This window comes from Convolutriloba macropyga, chromosome 8 (genome assembly GCF_964194025.1).
Source record: "Convolutriloba macropyga chromosome 8, txConMacr16.3, whole genome shotgun sequence".
NCBI classification, from domain to species: Eukaryota; Metazoa; Xenacoelomorpha; order Acoela; family Convolutidae; genus Convolutriloba; species Convolutriloba macropyga.
In genome coordinates, this window is record NC_134475.1 from 60751583 (window position 1) to 60767387 (window position 15805).

Here is a 15805-nt window from a genome sequence, read left to right on the forward strand (position 1 = left end):
TTACTCTTGTATAATGGGACAATTTCTGCTACCTTCCAGTCATCGGGCAGAACTTCCGTCGACCAACATTTATCTATGATGTCCCAGAGCCACTCGACAATACCCTTGTGTGCTTTCAACATCTCACAGGAAATGTTATCGGGTCCACTTGCCTTGCCATTCCTCAACCTGCGGACAGCTTCAAGCAGTTCTTCAAATCGAATTGGGCTCAGGTCAATCGGCAAGCTTTCAGCTGCTTCTTCGGGATCCAATCTCGTACTGCAACTGAATGTTGAGGGATTCAGGAGTTGACTAAAATGTTCCGTCCAGCGTTCAAGTCGTTCCTCTTTCGTCCGTAAGTTGACGCCCGTGCTTGAAACTAATTTGGTCAACTGGGGCCTCCAGTTTCGGCAAATCTGCTGTGATGCCCCAAAAACCTCCTTTAAGTTGCCTCTGTCCGCGAAGCTCTGCACTTCTTGGCCTTTGCGTTCAAGCCATGCCCGTTTGTCTGCACGTAGAGCTTTTCTGACTTCCTTACAGCAGTTTGTGAACTCTAACAGCGCCTCCGCGCTGCTGTGTTTCTTTAACTGTAGATCGGCTCGTTTCCGGATAAGTTCCAGAGAATCTGGAGAAATCCAAGGTTTGTTCACTCGCTTGTCCGGAAGGAGGCATTTCACTGCTGCTTGGTTCAGGGCTTTTCGAAAATTGTCCCAAGACTGTTCTGTATTCTCGAAATCGCCGCTCTTATCAAGATGTAACTTGACCTCCTGCGTGAATAAGTCACGCGTTGTTTCATCTTGCAGCTTTGCAGAACTGATTCTGGGCGTGAAGCATGACTTTTTAGACAAAAGTTTCATAGATACTTCCGCAATGACCAGTTCGTGATCGGTAATTGTGGTTTTCCCTCTTCTGGACCTCACATTCGTCAGACATCCTCTGTATCTCTCTGCAAACAGAATGTGATCCAGCATCTTTTTTCGACAACTCGGATCGGGAGGGTTGAAGGTGTACCGATGCACTTGTCGATGCTGGAACCATGTACCACCTACGAGCAATTTGTGTGAAGTGCAAAATGATAACAACTTTTCAGAGTTTTCATTTTCTTCACCCATTCCAAACGGGCCTCTGCAGCTCATGGTGTCATTCAACTGGTGTCCAGGCTCTGCATTGAGGTCACCGATAACACAAATACGCTCCCTATGTTTGAAGCTGGAAACTAGGTCTGAAAGTTGACTCCAAAACAAATCCTTCTCTTGGAGACTAGCTTCAATCGTAGGTGCGTAGCAGACAACAACAGCTAGATTGGCTCTCCTCTGAGCCGCGAACTTGACGTAGCAAATACGTTCACTTAGAGCCACTTGTTCTCCGATGCTGTTTATCAATGACTTCTTTACAGCAACGCCCACTCCTCCTTGTCTCGACTTTACACCAGACAACCACGAGTCAGACAGGTAGAGCTTGTGGTCTCCGAGATCAATTTCTTGCTCCTGCAATCTCGTCTCCTGCGCTCCCAGAATATCCAACTTGTATCGCGCCAGATCCATTTTCAAAGCCTCTAGAGATCCGGCTTGGGTCAGTGTTCTGACGTTTAAAGTTGCAATTCTGAGTTGGTTCCTCGGGAGATTCTTAGCACCCCTTACCCGGGACTCGGGGCCATGGTTGATTGTACTCATTGCTTTGGTGTTTGAAGGCTGAGATACGACTAGTTGCGCCACAAACTAGAAGACCAGTGCCTCGTTAGCTCGACCATGTGAGCGTAGAGCCGCAGCACATGACCTACCCCCAGGGGACACCACGTGGAGGTGAGGTTGGATTTTGTCCCCCACTACTACTACTACTACTACTACTACTACTACTAATACTACTACTACTACTACTACTACTACTACTACTACTACTACTCCTACTACTACTACTACTAATACTACTACTACTACTACTACTACTACTACTACTACTACTACTACTACTACTACTACTACTACTACTACTACTACTACTACTACTACTACTACTACTACTACTACTACTACTACTACTACTACTGATACTACTACTACTACTACTACTACTACTACTACTACTACTACTACTACTACTACTACTACTACTATTACTACTACTAATGGCACGAACGCTGTCATTGATGGTGCTTGCATTTTCGGGGGCACCAACGGAAAAGATCCCAGTTTCCGCAAAGCTTCGTCATGACGGAAAAATATAGAGAAACTAAGGCAGATACATATCGAAGCTGTATTATACTGTGTAAACATTTTTATGAATTTAGCGCCAAGTAGGCAATTGTTTTGATTAAACAGATTTTTGTGGAAATCGGAAGACAAAATAATTAGGGGTTTGTTCGCAAATTTTCAAATTTAATCACAATGATGAAAAATCGCTAGTTTCTCTGGAATTCAGATATTCTCGAGGAGTATGCTGTATCAATCCACTCTTGTTGAAACAGTAGAATTTCTGTTCTATGAATAATTGGTAAACTGGAATTGAGGTAAGCTACGGCTGAGATCTATTAAAAGACCATCAATCTGTGCATGCGCACATTTACGTAACTTAGCCACTCTCCTTTTCTCCTTATTAAATAGGTCGGAGACTGCCACACGTTCATCTGTTATTTTTTGTTTTGCATAAGTCCAATGTGCTATAACGCAGGGGACTTTCAGAGATCAGCATTTCTATGCAACTGGAGTGCTCATCAATTTTGCAAAAAAATTCGTACTTTGAAGACTGGTGACAACTCGCCCAAGACGTCCTCTCCTTAGCTGATTGACTTTGGTTATTACCCCATCATCTGTTAGTTCGTTCCTAATTACTAAACGTGTTACCACACCTAAAAATCTTCCAGTGCAAGATTTTTTTGATCGTTGATTCATAAACAAGGCGAATCGGATCAGAAAATCTGAACATACTTTCATTTCCTGGAGCTGGAAACAGGGAAGTTTTTGACATCCTGCTGCCAAATTTTTATTTGATAAATTTATCTTTTTTTTAGGGTGACAATCTGTTCGTTGTGAACCATCCGACGCAATTTCAAAAGATGTGGCCAATGACCTTGTTGATCCCACAAACCCTCCAGTCCACAGTGAAAATAAGTTTTCGTCCTTGTTATCACAAAAAGAGACAACAACAAACTCAGAGCTCATTCGGCAAACATTTATCAGGCAAACAACTTCAGATAAGAAAATTAAAAGTGCTCTGAAAGTTGAGACGCGCTAGTTCTTGGATCTCCGAAGCTAGATACTCTATCTCAAAAGACCAGAAACATCTGAACGCTAGAGGATGTTCAATGCACAGCCTTATTAAGGAAAACTGTTGTACGAGAAGTACAGCAGAGCTCTGAACAATAAAGGAAACATCAAAACCGAACCCTGTGGAATGGCAAGTGTAACTGTCTAGTCGAGCACTGTTTACTTCCCCAGGTACGTTTAAAAATCTTGTATACCGAGGGCTCACTCAGTGAGGTGCCACAGGCACGTGGTTTTGAACATTAATTCCGAATACAAGAGTCGACTTGATACAAAGTCAAAGCAAGTGAGATTTCCAACCAAGAGAGACAACTGTGTAACTTGTGAAAAATAAATCAAAGACCATATCTTCTGTTGTTGCTTGTAAAACAAGAAACTGCACCTGACGACCGAATGCATTGATTTCTATTTTGAATTAGCCAAAGTCCTGATAAAATTGAAAGCAAATCAGCTTCACATCTGCAACAATTGCAAGCCCCGCAGCGCAGTTTTTACTCCAGAAGAGAAGCCAAACGTACAAAATGAAGATGAACTGCAGCAAATGCGCAAGCAACTGACAGCACAAACCGAAAAGTTGGTGAAAATTTTTGACGAAATTTCTAGTGTCAAATGAAAACCAATGTGATGAAAGAGAAGCCCAAAAGCTACCAAAACGCAATTGGCTACATCACTCCCGAGAACACTATTGTCCCAGCATTGAAGACCCAGATGCAGCTTGGCATTCGAAGTCCTGGCCTTCGGGAAAAAACGACAACGACCGCTGATACACAAATGTTGGAAGATGTTGACGCCGTTTATAAGCTGCAAAGTTCATGAACATAGAAGACAGAAAACTAACTTAAAATTCAAAAGACGAAACTTTTCACACAAAATGTGAGACTCGCCGGGCATTTTTTTAAATCGAACCGCAACCTGACAAAGGAATTGATTCTCAAACCCACATGTAAGCTTGCTAAGTATGAAGAATGAGAAAACCAAATAACTGAGCGCTGAGATCAATGCTGAGGACTTCAAGAGAGTAAATCAGTGACTCAAAGTCGCAGAGAGATTATTGATACGTTTATAGATCGAAATTTTCTCAGAATACATGAAATCTCCAGCATAACACTCGTGGACTTGCAATGGATTCCCATTGAAGAATGTGAATTCGTGAACATGAAACCGCAATCGGAAAAGGCCCTACTCATGCAATACAATTCATTCTGAGTGCCCTAACATACAACGACAGAAGTTTAAGTGACGTGAACAGAAAAACTCTATTCGCAAATGAAATTGTGCACAGAAACTTTACTAAATTTTGTGCGTATCAACACGACATTTTGTGCATATCTGAATCCTGGCTACCAGTGGACGCTCCAAACAGTGCACTGTTTGTTCAAGGATTTGAGATTCTCCGTTTTGACATATCTATCTCTGAAATGCGCAAAACACGTCACGGTGGTGTGTTCGTTGCTTTACGGCTAGGAAGAAAATACAAACTTGTACGACTGATGTGTAGGAGTGACAATTTCTTGCGTACTCCAATCATATCCCCAAGTTCCTCCTTTGTTATGCTGTCTATACAATGCGCCAGCCCCAAGCGCATATCAATAGAATCTGCTTGAAGTTCTCAATCTGCTGAATTAACGATGAAATGAAACATGAAGAATCCTCTGACATCATAATCACTGGTGAATTAAATTTCCAAGAAAGAGGATGTCCTTGAACAATCAGTATGAGATTTTAGAAAAGTTCACGACATTAGTCTAACACAAAAGGCTCCTACGCAGCTAAACATTGTTCTCTGTTCTTCAAAGTATTGTATTATCAAATATGGAACTGATCAACTTCTGCAATTAAGACTGACAAAAACAACCAGGAAAGTGATTTTTCTGATCGCTACCAGCTCATTGCCGTAATATTTTATGAAACAAGACCCCTGTGTTCGTTGGATAAAAAGAGATTTCATACATTCATGAATAGATATTGGGACAAGTTCAATAAATAAATCCAATTAAATCCCTTTTGTCTTTACTGCTACAGTAATGTGGACCACCTCATTCATTACAGTTACAAGTGGCTATAGGAAAGAAATGATGCTATGGTATGACCTTTTATACAACATTGCACTTCACTCTACTCATGAATCTCCAACCTTTTGATACGGCTAAACATTTTAGTATCGAAAATTCCCAGCACAATTGCTACGATCCTCAGAAGAAAGAATATTGAAAGACAAGTACAGGAAGCAATGCAAAACGACCTTGCAAATTTAGTGAAGACTGTCTTGGAGTGCAGAGTGTTCCTTCGTACCCGAAAATAATTGAAATAAATCCGTAGGAGCCCTGCAACACCACCTGTGGTAAAATATGGAGATAAATAATCGGCCTGTGGACATGAACAAACAGCATGTTCAATTATAATTTCATCAGCGTATTCAACGCTCAACTTCCTCTATCGGATGAAAACACATTAGTTTTTCGCGCCAAACTCTAAATCAATTAAAAGTGACTCCGGAAATTGTTTCAAATAATACAGATAAAATTTGAATTCTGACACTGGAAAACTGTAGTCACACCTTCTGCCAGTCACTTGCCAATTTCTTTCAAAACTGTTGGTTTAATGTCATATATCAAACGATCTGGAAAACTTGGCATTTCACCCCTATTTTCAAAACAAGAAATAAAGCAGATGTAAAATACGATTGTCCTATATGCCTACTTTGCTGTTTCTCCAAAGTTTTTCTGAGGATCATCTTTGACGCGCTGTACAAGACAGTAAAAGATTATCTGCTTGCAAGTAAGGATTTAGAAAAGAAAGGCTCAGCAACTCTTCAGCTGATTATTTTTATGGACAGATTGTATGAACTAGACAACACTGAATCGCTGGAACAACTTTATGTACTGTATATTGACTTTGCCAAGGCATTTGAGACTGTGCCACATGACATTCTGATATCAAAATTGGCTCTCTTTGGAATCGTTAGAAAATTGCTGAAGCTTATTGTTTACTAATTGATCAAGAGAACGCAATGGGTTACAATAAACGATCACGAATCAATTTCGAAGAACATAACTACTGGTGTGCCTTTAGACTTGATATAAGGTCCGCTCTTTTTCTAGATGTTGATTAATGATCAGCCTGACATAATGCCTCAAGTGGACGGTTTCGATTATGCATATGAATACAAAGCCATCTTCAGAGCACAAAGTGGTATTGGCCGTGCAGTTGATATATTAGCTACATGGCTAAATGGAAACAAAATGTGTGTTAACATCAGCAAAACAAAAATTATGAAAATGAAAAGAAAACTGAGAGCCAGCCTAAATAACCAATGTCTTCCAAATTTACGGTCTCAGAAAGCCTTGGTAATGATAGTGTACGGACTATCTAATCTGGACAAAATTTGCTAAGAGGTGTTAAGTGCCCTTTTTCAAATCAAGTAAATTTTGAGTGAGAAAACTCACTTGACAACGGAACTAAACGCGAACCTTTGACAAAATGAAGATGAACTGCAGCAAATGCGCAAGCAACTGACAGCACAAACCGAAAAGTTGGTGAAAATTTTTGACGAAATTTCTAGTGTCAAATGAAAACCAATGTGATGAAAGAGAAGCCCAAAAGCTACCAAAACGCAATTGGCTACATCACTCCCGAGAACACTATTGTCCCAGCATTGAAGACCCAGATGCAGCTTGGCATTCGAAGTCCTGGCCTTCGGGAAAAAACGACAACGACCGCTGATACACAAATGTTGGAAGATGTTGACGCCGTTTATAAACTGCAAAGTTCATGAACATAGAAGACAGAAAACTAACTTAAAATTCAAAAGACGAAACTTTTCACACAAAATGTGAGACTCGCCGGGCATTTTTTTAAATCGAACCGCAACCTGACAAAGGAATTGATTCTCAAACCCACATGTAAGCTTGCTAAGTATGAAGAATGAGAAAACCAAATAACTGAGCGCTGAGATCAATGCTGAGGACTTCAAGAGAGTAAATCAGTGACTCAAAGTCGCAGAGAGATTATTGATACGTTTATAGATCGAAATTTTCTCAGAATACATGAAATCTCCAGCATAACACTCGTGGACTTGCAATGGATTCCCATTGAAGAATGTGAATTCGTGAACATGAAACCGCAATCGGAAAAGGCCCTACTCATGCAATACAATTCATTCTGAGTGCCCTAACATACAACGACAGAAGTTTAAGTGACGTGAACAGAAAAACTCTATTCGCAAATGAAATTGTGCACAGAAACTTTACTAAATTTTGTGCGTATCAACACGACATTTTGTGCATATCTGAATCCTGGCTACCAGTGGACGCTCCAAACAGTGCACTGTTTGTTCAAGGATTTGAGATTCTCCGTTTTGACATATCTATCTCTGAAATGCGCAAAACACGTCACACGTGGCATTTCACCCCTATTTTCAAAACAAGAAATAAAGCAGATGTAAAATACGATTGTCCTATATGCCTACTTTGCTGTTTCTCCAAAGTTTTTCTGAGGATCATCTTTGACGCGCTGTACAAGACAGTAAAAGATTATCTGCTTGCAAGTAAGGATTTAGAAAAGAAAGGCTCAGCAACTCTTCAGCTGATTATTTTTATGGACAGATTGTATGAACTAGACAACACTGAATCGCTGGAACAACTTTATGTACTGTATATTGACTTTGCCAAGGCATTTGAGACTGTGCCACATGACATTCTGATATAAAAATTGGCTCTCTTTGGAATCGTTAGAAAATTGCTGAAGCTTATTGTTTACTAATTGATCAAGAGAACGCAATGGGTTACAATAAACGATCACGAATCAATTTCGAAGAACATAACTACTGGTGTGCCTTTAGACTTGATATAAGGTCCGCTCTTTTTCTAGATGTTGATTAATGATTAGCCTGACATAATGCCTCAAGTGGACGGTTTCGATTATGCATATGAATACAAAGCCATCTTCAGAGCACAAAGTGGTATTGGCCGTGCAGTTGATATATTAGCTACATGGCTAAATGGAAACAAAATGTGTGTTAACATCAGCAAAACAAAAATTATGAAAATGAAAAGAAAACTGAGAGCCAGCCTAAATAACCAATGTCTTCCAAATTTACGGTCTCAGAAAGCCTTGGTAATGATAGTGTACGGACTATCTAATCTGGACAAAATTTGCTAAGAGGTGTTAAGTGCCCTTTTTCAAATCAAGTAAATTTTGAGTGAGAAAACTCACTTGACAACGGAACTAAACGCGAACCTTTGATACGTAGTACGTTCACTTACTTATGCTCCACAGGCTTTGATGCAAAGCAAAATAAAAGTGGAGCAATTGGAAATTGTTCAAAGAAGGCTAAGGGATCTTTATTTCAAACGAAGACTAGCAAGACAGTCTCAGTACACTCAACTTACTTCCTCTTTCACAATACATGGACCTACAGCACCTACTGATGTTTATTGACGTCTTCGACAATAAATTCGACTATAAAATACTTGTTGACGGCAGGTATTTGGTGAGAGATTAATTCCCACTTGCGCAAAGCGGTCTCACAAAGACAAACGATGAGAATTCCGGAAGACAAAGACATTGTACAACCATGCTTTGACGGAGCTGGGAATAGCAAATTCGACAAAAAACGTACTGAGAGACATCTACAGGAACTACTTCCAACAAACTTTCTCCACGACAAACAAATGCACGTGGAGATTTCATTGCCGATGCGAGAATTGCAGCAGTGTTCCAAACATAATTGTCAAACTGAAAGTGGACTGACTAAGGGGTGAACAGCCCTCAGCTGTGCTCAGAATTTCATACTGCAACTACTACTAATACTACTATAAGGAATTGTTTCTAGGGAACTATTTCCAGCTTATTTTCTAAAAGCAGCTCTTCAATAAACGCGCTTATCAGAATTACTTTTCTAGACATTAATCAGAACTCAAATTTTGTGTAATGAAAACTTATTCTAACTTGAGAGAAAGACATGATAAGAAACGAAAATTTCAATTTTACAATTGTACAAAAACAAAGTAAGTTTAAGGTAATATATGTAGGTTTTTTTAATTTAAAAAACAGGTCGATACGCATCTGCCACATCAATTCGAAATTGTATATTTACTCAGATTTAAAATATTGTAGATATGACTGTAGATATGTAAAATTTGTTTTAATTTTCATTGAAGGAGAGATTTTAGTGATTTGTATTTTATTTTCTGGCTTTTCATATTAGCATTTTGTATTGTTTATAACCTGACGATGAACTCAGATTTCCAAAACATAAACTACAAGTACCACTAAATCACACACACGATATACATGGCTCATTCGGGGAATTGGTATTGCAATAATTGGCAGTTAATTGAATGCAATAATTGATTACTAACCCTCATATAACTGCAATAATTGAGTGAGGCGAAACAATTGATTAGCCAAAAATGGAGGAAAATAGAAACAACATTCTTCTGTCGGAAACTTGGAAAGGACGTAAAAGTTCCGAGATTACGATTTTTTTGTCACAGATTGTATGCAATTTGACATATTTTGGTGTTGAAACCCTTTTCGTGTTCGAAATTTTCGATTAATAAATTGATTGCTTTTCAGATTGCTGGTTCATCAATTTGTCTGCTTGAAGAGCACCACACGTTCATTACGGAGTGACAACGAGCTAAAAGTGGACCACTCAAAACCACGCCTTGAAATCTGTCAGCAAAAATTTCTTTTTTAGAACTTGTGCCAGTGTGAACAGACTTCCACAGAGTTGACAGTTTGGAAGTGCAACGGTTTTAAAAAGTCGGCTACTCAATTAGCTGTGGCATCATTTTGAAACGAATTAAAACGAACTAGTCAGCAATACTTGGAAAATTTAACAGCAACCATGGACAAAGAAACGGGACACAGTCTCCGCGCCTGACGACATCGAAGGTCCAATTCCCTACTGCTACTACTACTTCTACTACTACTACTACTACTACTACTACTACTACTACTACTACTACTACTACTACCACTATTACTACTACTACTACTACTACTACTACTACTGTTTCAACACTTTAATTCCAAATATGAAATAAAGGCACGGTTGGCAACAAATACAAATACAAATACAAATACAAACAAAACTAGAAGAGTTATTTGTTTGGTTATTCTGTGAAGTGCTGTACGACGAAATTGTTGAAGGCATTCTTTGACCCTGTTGCTGCTTTCTCCTGCAATCTGGTGAACGATACTTTGTTTCGTACACAGTCTCCTTCGATTTGACTCATCCACGTTTTCCGTTGCCCCCCAGGAGCGCGTCTGGCATGGGCGTATTGATCGGGCGGGTCCCAATCGAAGGCACTGCGGGCTAATCTTCCTGGTTCCATTCTCTGGATGTGACCGTACCATTTTATCCGTTTGAGCATGATCATCGTGGATAGTTGGGGCATTCGCGATCTTGACATAATTTCATCGTTCGTTGCTTTCTCCAGATATGACACACGTAGAATTCTCCGAAGACAACCACAGTGGAAACTCTCAAGTTTTCTCTCCATTAATTTCGAAAGAGTCCAAGTCTCTGAGCTGTACAGCACGGCTGATAAAACGAGTGCTTTGTACAAATTGCACTTGAGGTGCACGCTGAGCTGCTTGCTCTTCCAGAGATTTTGGAAGTTAGCAAACCGTTGTCTACCTTCTGCAAGTTTGCAATTGACTTCCTGGAGGTCTCCATGCTTGAGGCTGACATATGATCCGAGATACTTGAACGCTTCTATGTTTTCAAACTCGTTTCCGATAACATCTTGTACTTTGCAGGAAAACACGCGTGTGGCAGCTGCTTTAGGTTTGCCACAGTATCTCGATTGGTGAACTTTTCGGCCATTGACTGTTTTGAACTTCCTTTCACACTTGTCACAGGTGAGGCTCGCCTCTAGTTGCTCGAACTTTGACTTGTCGACGACATTCTTTGACAAACCGGCTTTGCAGAATCTTGTTTGGTGCACTTTGCGTCCGGTAACTGTACTGAATTGCCGCTGACAGTTTTGACATCTTAAAGACTCTTGATCAGCCACCGCTGACCCACTCTCATTTTCTAGCGACTCTAAATCCGCTACTGCAGATTGTTGTTGTGAAGCTACCAACGCTGGCTTAGCCTCCGCTAAGCTTTTCAATCTGAGCTTCCGGCCATCTTGTGTTTCGAACCAGCCCGCTTTCTTTTTCGTTCCCAGCAGCACCTCCGTGCCGATGGTTAGTCGTGACTGGCTAGATGTCTCTGCCAGGAGTCCTAGTTTGCCTTTATGTGTTCCAGTGAGTATCTCCACGTTCTGTTGGATACTAGGCACTGCAACAACATTTGGGCTGTCGCATTTTACGCCCATATTCTTTGTTTTGGCCACATTAATCTTCAGACCAGCGGCTTCCGCTAGGGCCTCGATTCGATGTAGGTTTTCTTGCACCTCACTGTCTGAGACCCCCACGAGAGCAACATCATCAGCAAAATCTAAGTCAGCCACCAATCTCCCAATGTCTAATCCTCCATGCACCGAGTTAGCTAAAATGTAGTTGATGACAAGGCCGAATAGGATTGGGGACCAAACATCACCCTGCCTAACGCCTGTTCTGACATCAAATAAGCGTCCCTTCTCACCTTCGGCTTTGACTCGACATTTGAATCCATCATAGCTGTTTCTTATGATGTTTATCACTTTTTGCGGCAGACCATAGTGTTTCATTATCTGGTACATCTGCTCACGATCGACAGAATCGAATGCCGCTCGAAAGTCTATGAAACAAAAGCTAATATCCAATTGAAACGCCATTGATTTCTCTATTATTTGACGCAGGGCAAAGAGTTGATCGGCGCATCCTCTGCTTTTTCTGAAGCCGCACTGCTCTTCCCTTAAGACGCGATCCACTGAATCTTTGCATCGATTGAGAGTAACGGAAGCGAACACTTTGCCTGGTACTGACAATAGAGAGATCCCTCGGTGGTTCGAACACTCTGACCTCTTTCCTTTACTCTTGTATACTACTACTACTACTACTACTACTACTACTACTACTACTACTACTACTAATACTACTACTACTACTACTGCTACTACTACTACTACTACTACTACTACTACTACTACTACTACTACTACTACTACTACTACTACTACTACTACTACTACTACTACTACTACTACTACTACTACTACTACTACTACTACTACTACTACTACTACTACTACTACTACTACTACTACTACTACTACTACTACTACTACTACTACTACTACTACTACTACTACTACTACTACTACTACTACTACTACTACTAATACTACTACTGCTACTACTACTACTACTACTACTACTACTACTACTACTACTACTACTGCTACTACTACTACTACTACTACTACTACTACTACTACTACTACTACTAATACTACTACTACTATTACTACTACTACTACTAAGGGCACGAACGCTGTCATTGATGGTGCTTGGATTTTCGGGGGCACAAACGGAAAAGATCCAGTTTCCGAAGAGCTTCGTCAAAACGGGAAAATATAGAGAAACTAAGGCAGATACATATCAAAGCTGTATACTACCGTGTAAACATTTGTATGAATTTAGCGCCAAGAAAGAAAATCGTTATGATTGAACAGATTTTTGTGAAAATCGGAAGAGAAAAGAATTAGGGGTTTGTTCGCAAATTTTCAATTTTAACCACAACGATGAAAAATTGCCATTTTCCCTAGATCTCAGATATTCTCGAGGAGTATGCTGTATCAATCCACTCTTGTTGAAACAGTAAAATTTCTGTTCTTTGAATACTTGGAAAACTGGAATTGAGGTAGACTACGGCTGAGACCTATTAAAAGACCATCAACCTGTGCATGCGCACACTTACGTAACTTAGCCACTCTCCTTTTCTGCTTATTAAATAGGTTGGAGACTGCCACCCGTTCAACTGCTGAAAAAGAACAGGGGGAAAGGAAACTGTGCAAAAATCGACGCGAGGCAAAGAAAAAGCGAATGCTCAGTGGTAAATGATAGCATCTCTTGGGGTTCGCTCACCAGAGTTTTTCACAAACCTTCAGCTATGTTTAAACTGCCAAGATGTTGGTTGAGAAAAAATCTGCAAAAAAGAGACCCTGGGAAACTATACTTGGACTATGAAAACAATGTTTGTATGTATGAAAGTAGCAGATGCAGAATAATATTTCTTAAAACTTGCCTTAGCACAGATATAATACCGAATTTTTTTAATTTTCGTGTTCTGAAAACAGATATTTTTTCGGATCAAGCGGTGCATAATTTTCAATTAAAATTGCTATTGTCGGAAATTTCAACAACAGCTGACACGCATCATAACTGACCAAAAGCGAGCTCCTAGTCGAAAAGTTCTTGTCGTAATTTTTATTTCGCGCAATAATGTAGTTAGTTCTGAACAAAGACTGCAGGGAAAACTTGCCAAATTTTCGGAAAGGCAAGACAGGCCGCTAAGATCATCTAATGAGAAGACTATAGTGGTTCTAGATAATCTTATTTTGCCGGGATTTGTCAGGGCCTTGCTCCTTTTTGGTCCGAAGCATCCAATAAGGGACAAGTTTAAAGAGGTGCATTTCTTGGCGGACTAGAAAGTTTGATAAGATATCTGCGTGAGGACAATGTACCAGGTGAAAAACTGCTCGAAATCGATGCGGCAGAAAAATGGTACTCGAAAAACATCAGAGAAACACCTTTAGATAGAGCATTAGCAAAGATGCAAAAATATCTTCATCACAACGCCCTGATGGCTGTTCCTTTTGATAAGGGTGTAGGGATTTGTGTTATGAAAAATAGCACGTACGCAAAATAACTGGAGAACATTCAGAAAACCTGACTGAGAATATTAGACTGAGAACAGTTCAGAAAAACTGAAAAGAGTTGTGATAATATCTTAAAGAAAAATGAAAAAGAACTGAACAAAGAACTTTTGGATACGAGGAAAAAGGGAAGATACCGGTTAAGGTTTACGAAGCTTTAAGGTTCACTCGAGCACAACCGGCAAGGTTGAACGGATAAGCTGAACAAAAAACCCCTCTGAGACCTGTTCTCTTTATCCTGGGAAGTTGTTACCATAAACTTAACATTTTCTATCAACCTTTTTTCAAAAAGAGCAAACAAAAAAACTAACACCAATGACGCACGGACAACTCTGGAGCAAATAAAACTTAAAAAATACGATCAAATCCAATCATTAGATGTTAAAACTTTGTACACAAACGTTCCCGTAAAGGAAGCCATTAACATTGCCCTGCGATTGCTTTATGCTAGGGACAATAAAGCAGATATACCTAGAACTACGATGAAACGTCTGCTCAAATTAGCCGTCACCTAAGTCCATTTCAAATGCAATGAAAGTTGGTACTGTCAGAAAGACGGGTTGGCAATGCGTGCGTCCTTGGCAGTGATCTTTGGCAAAGCTTTGGATGAAATCGTGGGAGCTGAAACTACAGACACCCAAATGCAAAACCTAGCACTTGTTGCAATTGTGAACACCGTCTGGCAGCACGTTCCAGGGGTGTTGAGTGTGAAATTTGCAATAGATGATTCCACGCAAAATGTCAACAAATCAGTAAAACAGAATATAATAGCATGGAAAACCGGTTCTGGGTTTGCTCATTCTGCCGTAAAAATTATCAGACTGACATTAACCATTCGTCCGAAACCAAAGAGCTGTTTGATGGGGTCTATAACCTCCATACAAATCTCCAATTTACATTGGAAACAACAGAAGATTAAAACAGTTTGCCAATTCTGGACATGTCAATTGACGTACAACGGGTGGGGACAATTTTCTGCACATGGCATCAAAAACCATCAAATACTGGAACAATTCTGAACTATCCTAGCTGTGCACCCCTACAATGTAAGAAAAGCCTAATACAGGGAACAATACACCACCTGTTCCGAGCCACCAGCAATTGGGAAGCGTTCCATGAAGCATTGACAAAAAATGAAAAAATTTGGGAACGTAATCAATATCCTAGGCATTGGGTAGGGAATATTGTCAAGAATACAATTAACCAGCTGCGAATGAAAGAACAAAGAAAAGGACATAGATATAATTCGGAGGTAGTAGTAAAACAACAAGTAAATACTGAGAAGCAACAATTTCTTTTACCGTACAGAGGCAACATCTCTAATAATTTTGGAAAGAAGCTGAACAAAATTCATCCTGAACAGACGATTTTCACCACTTGGAAACTTAAGAGCTGTTTACCTAGCCTTAAGTCCACTTTTGATAAGGATCTCAAAGCCAACTTGGTTTATGAACTCACTTGTAATGGATGCAAATCCATCTATGTAGGAAAGACATGCCGACATATTACCACGAGGGTTGCAGAGCATGCCAAGCGGACTCACCGATGAGAGTACATGCAATCGAGTACAACGGTGATAAAACAACTTTCCAGTGGAAGATATTAGACCAATGCAGAAACCAATCTAAGTTAATGACACTAGAGGCGCTGTATATAAGAATACTGAAATCGGCCATCAACACGCCAGACGAGTACCGAACACGAGAATTGACACTGAAAGCATAGTTTGGAGATGGAAATCCAACTTGA

General features: G+C 40.0%; 1 protein-coding gene across 1 annotated transcript in view; it reads left to right on the top strand.

Moving 5' to 3' along the window:
* Positions 1-13123: 13123 nt before the first annotated feature.
* LOC142344895 (GTPase-activating protein skywalker-like) overlaps positions 13124-15805 on the top strand; it is a 38539-nt gene continuing 35857 nt past the window's right edge. Inside the window, exon 1 of the mRNA XM_075396944.1 lies at positions 13124-13135. The gene's annotated coding sequence lies outside the window, so the exon portion shown is untranslated. The remainder of the gene's footprint in view (positions 13136-15805) is intronic.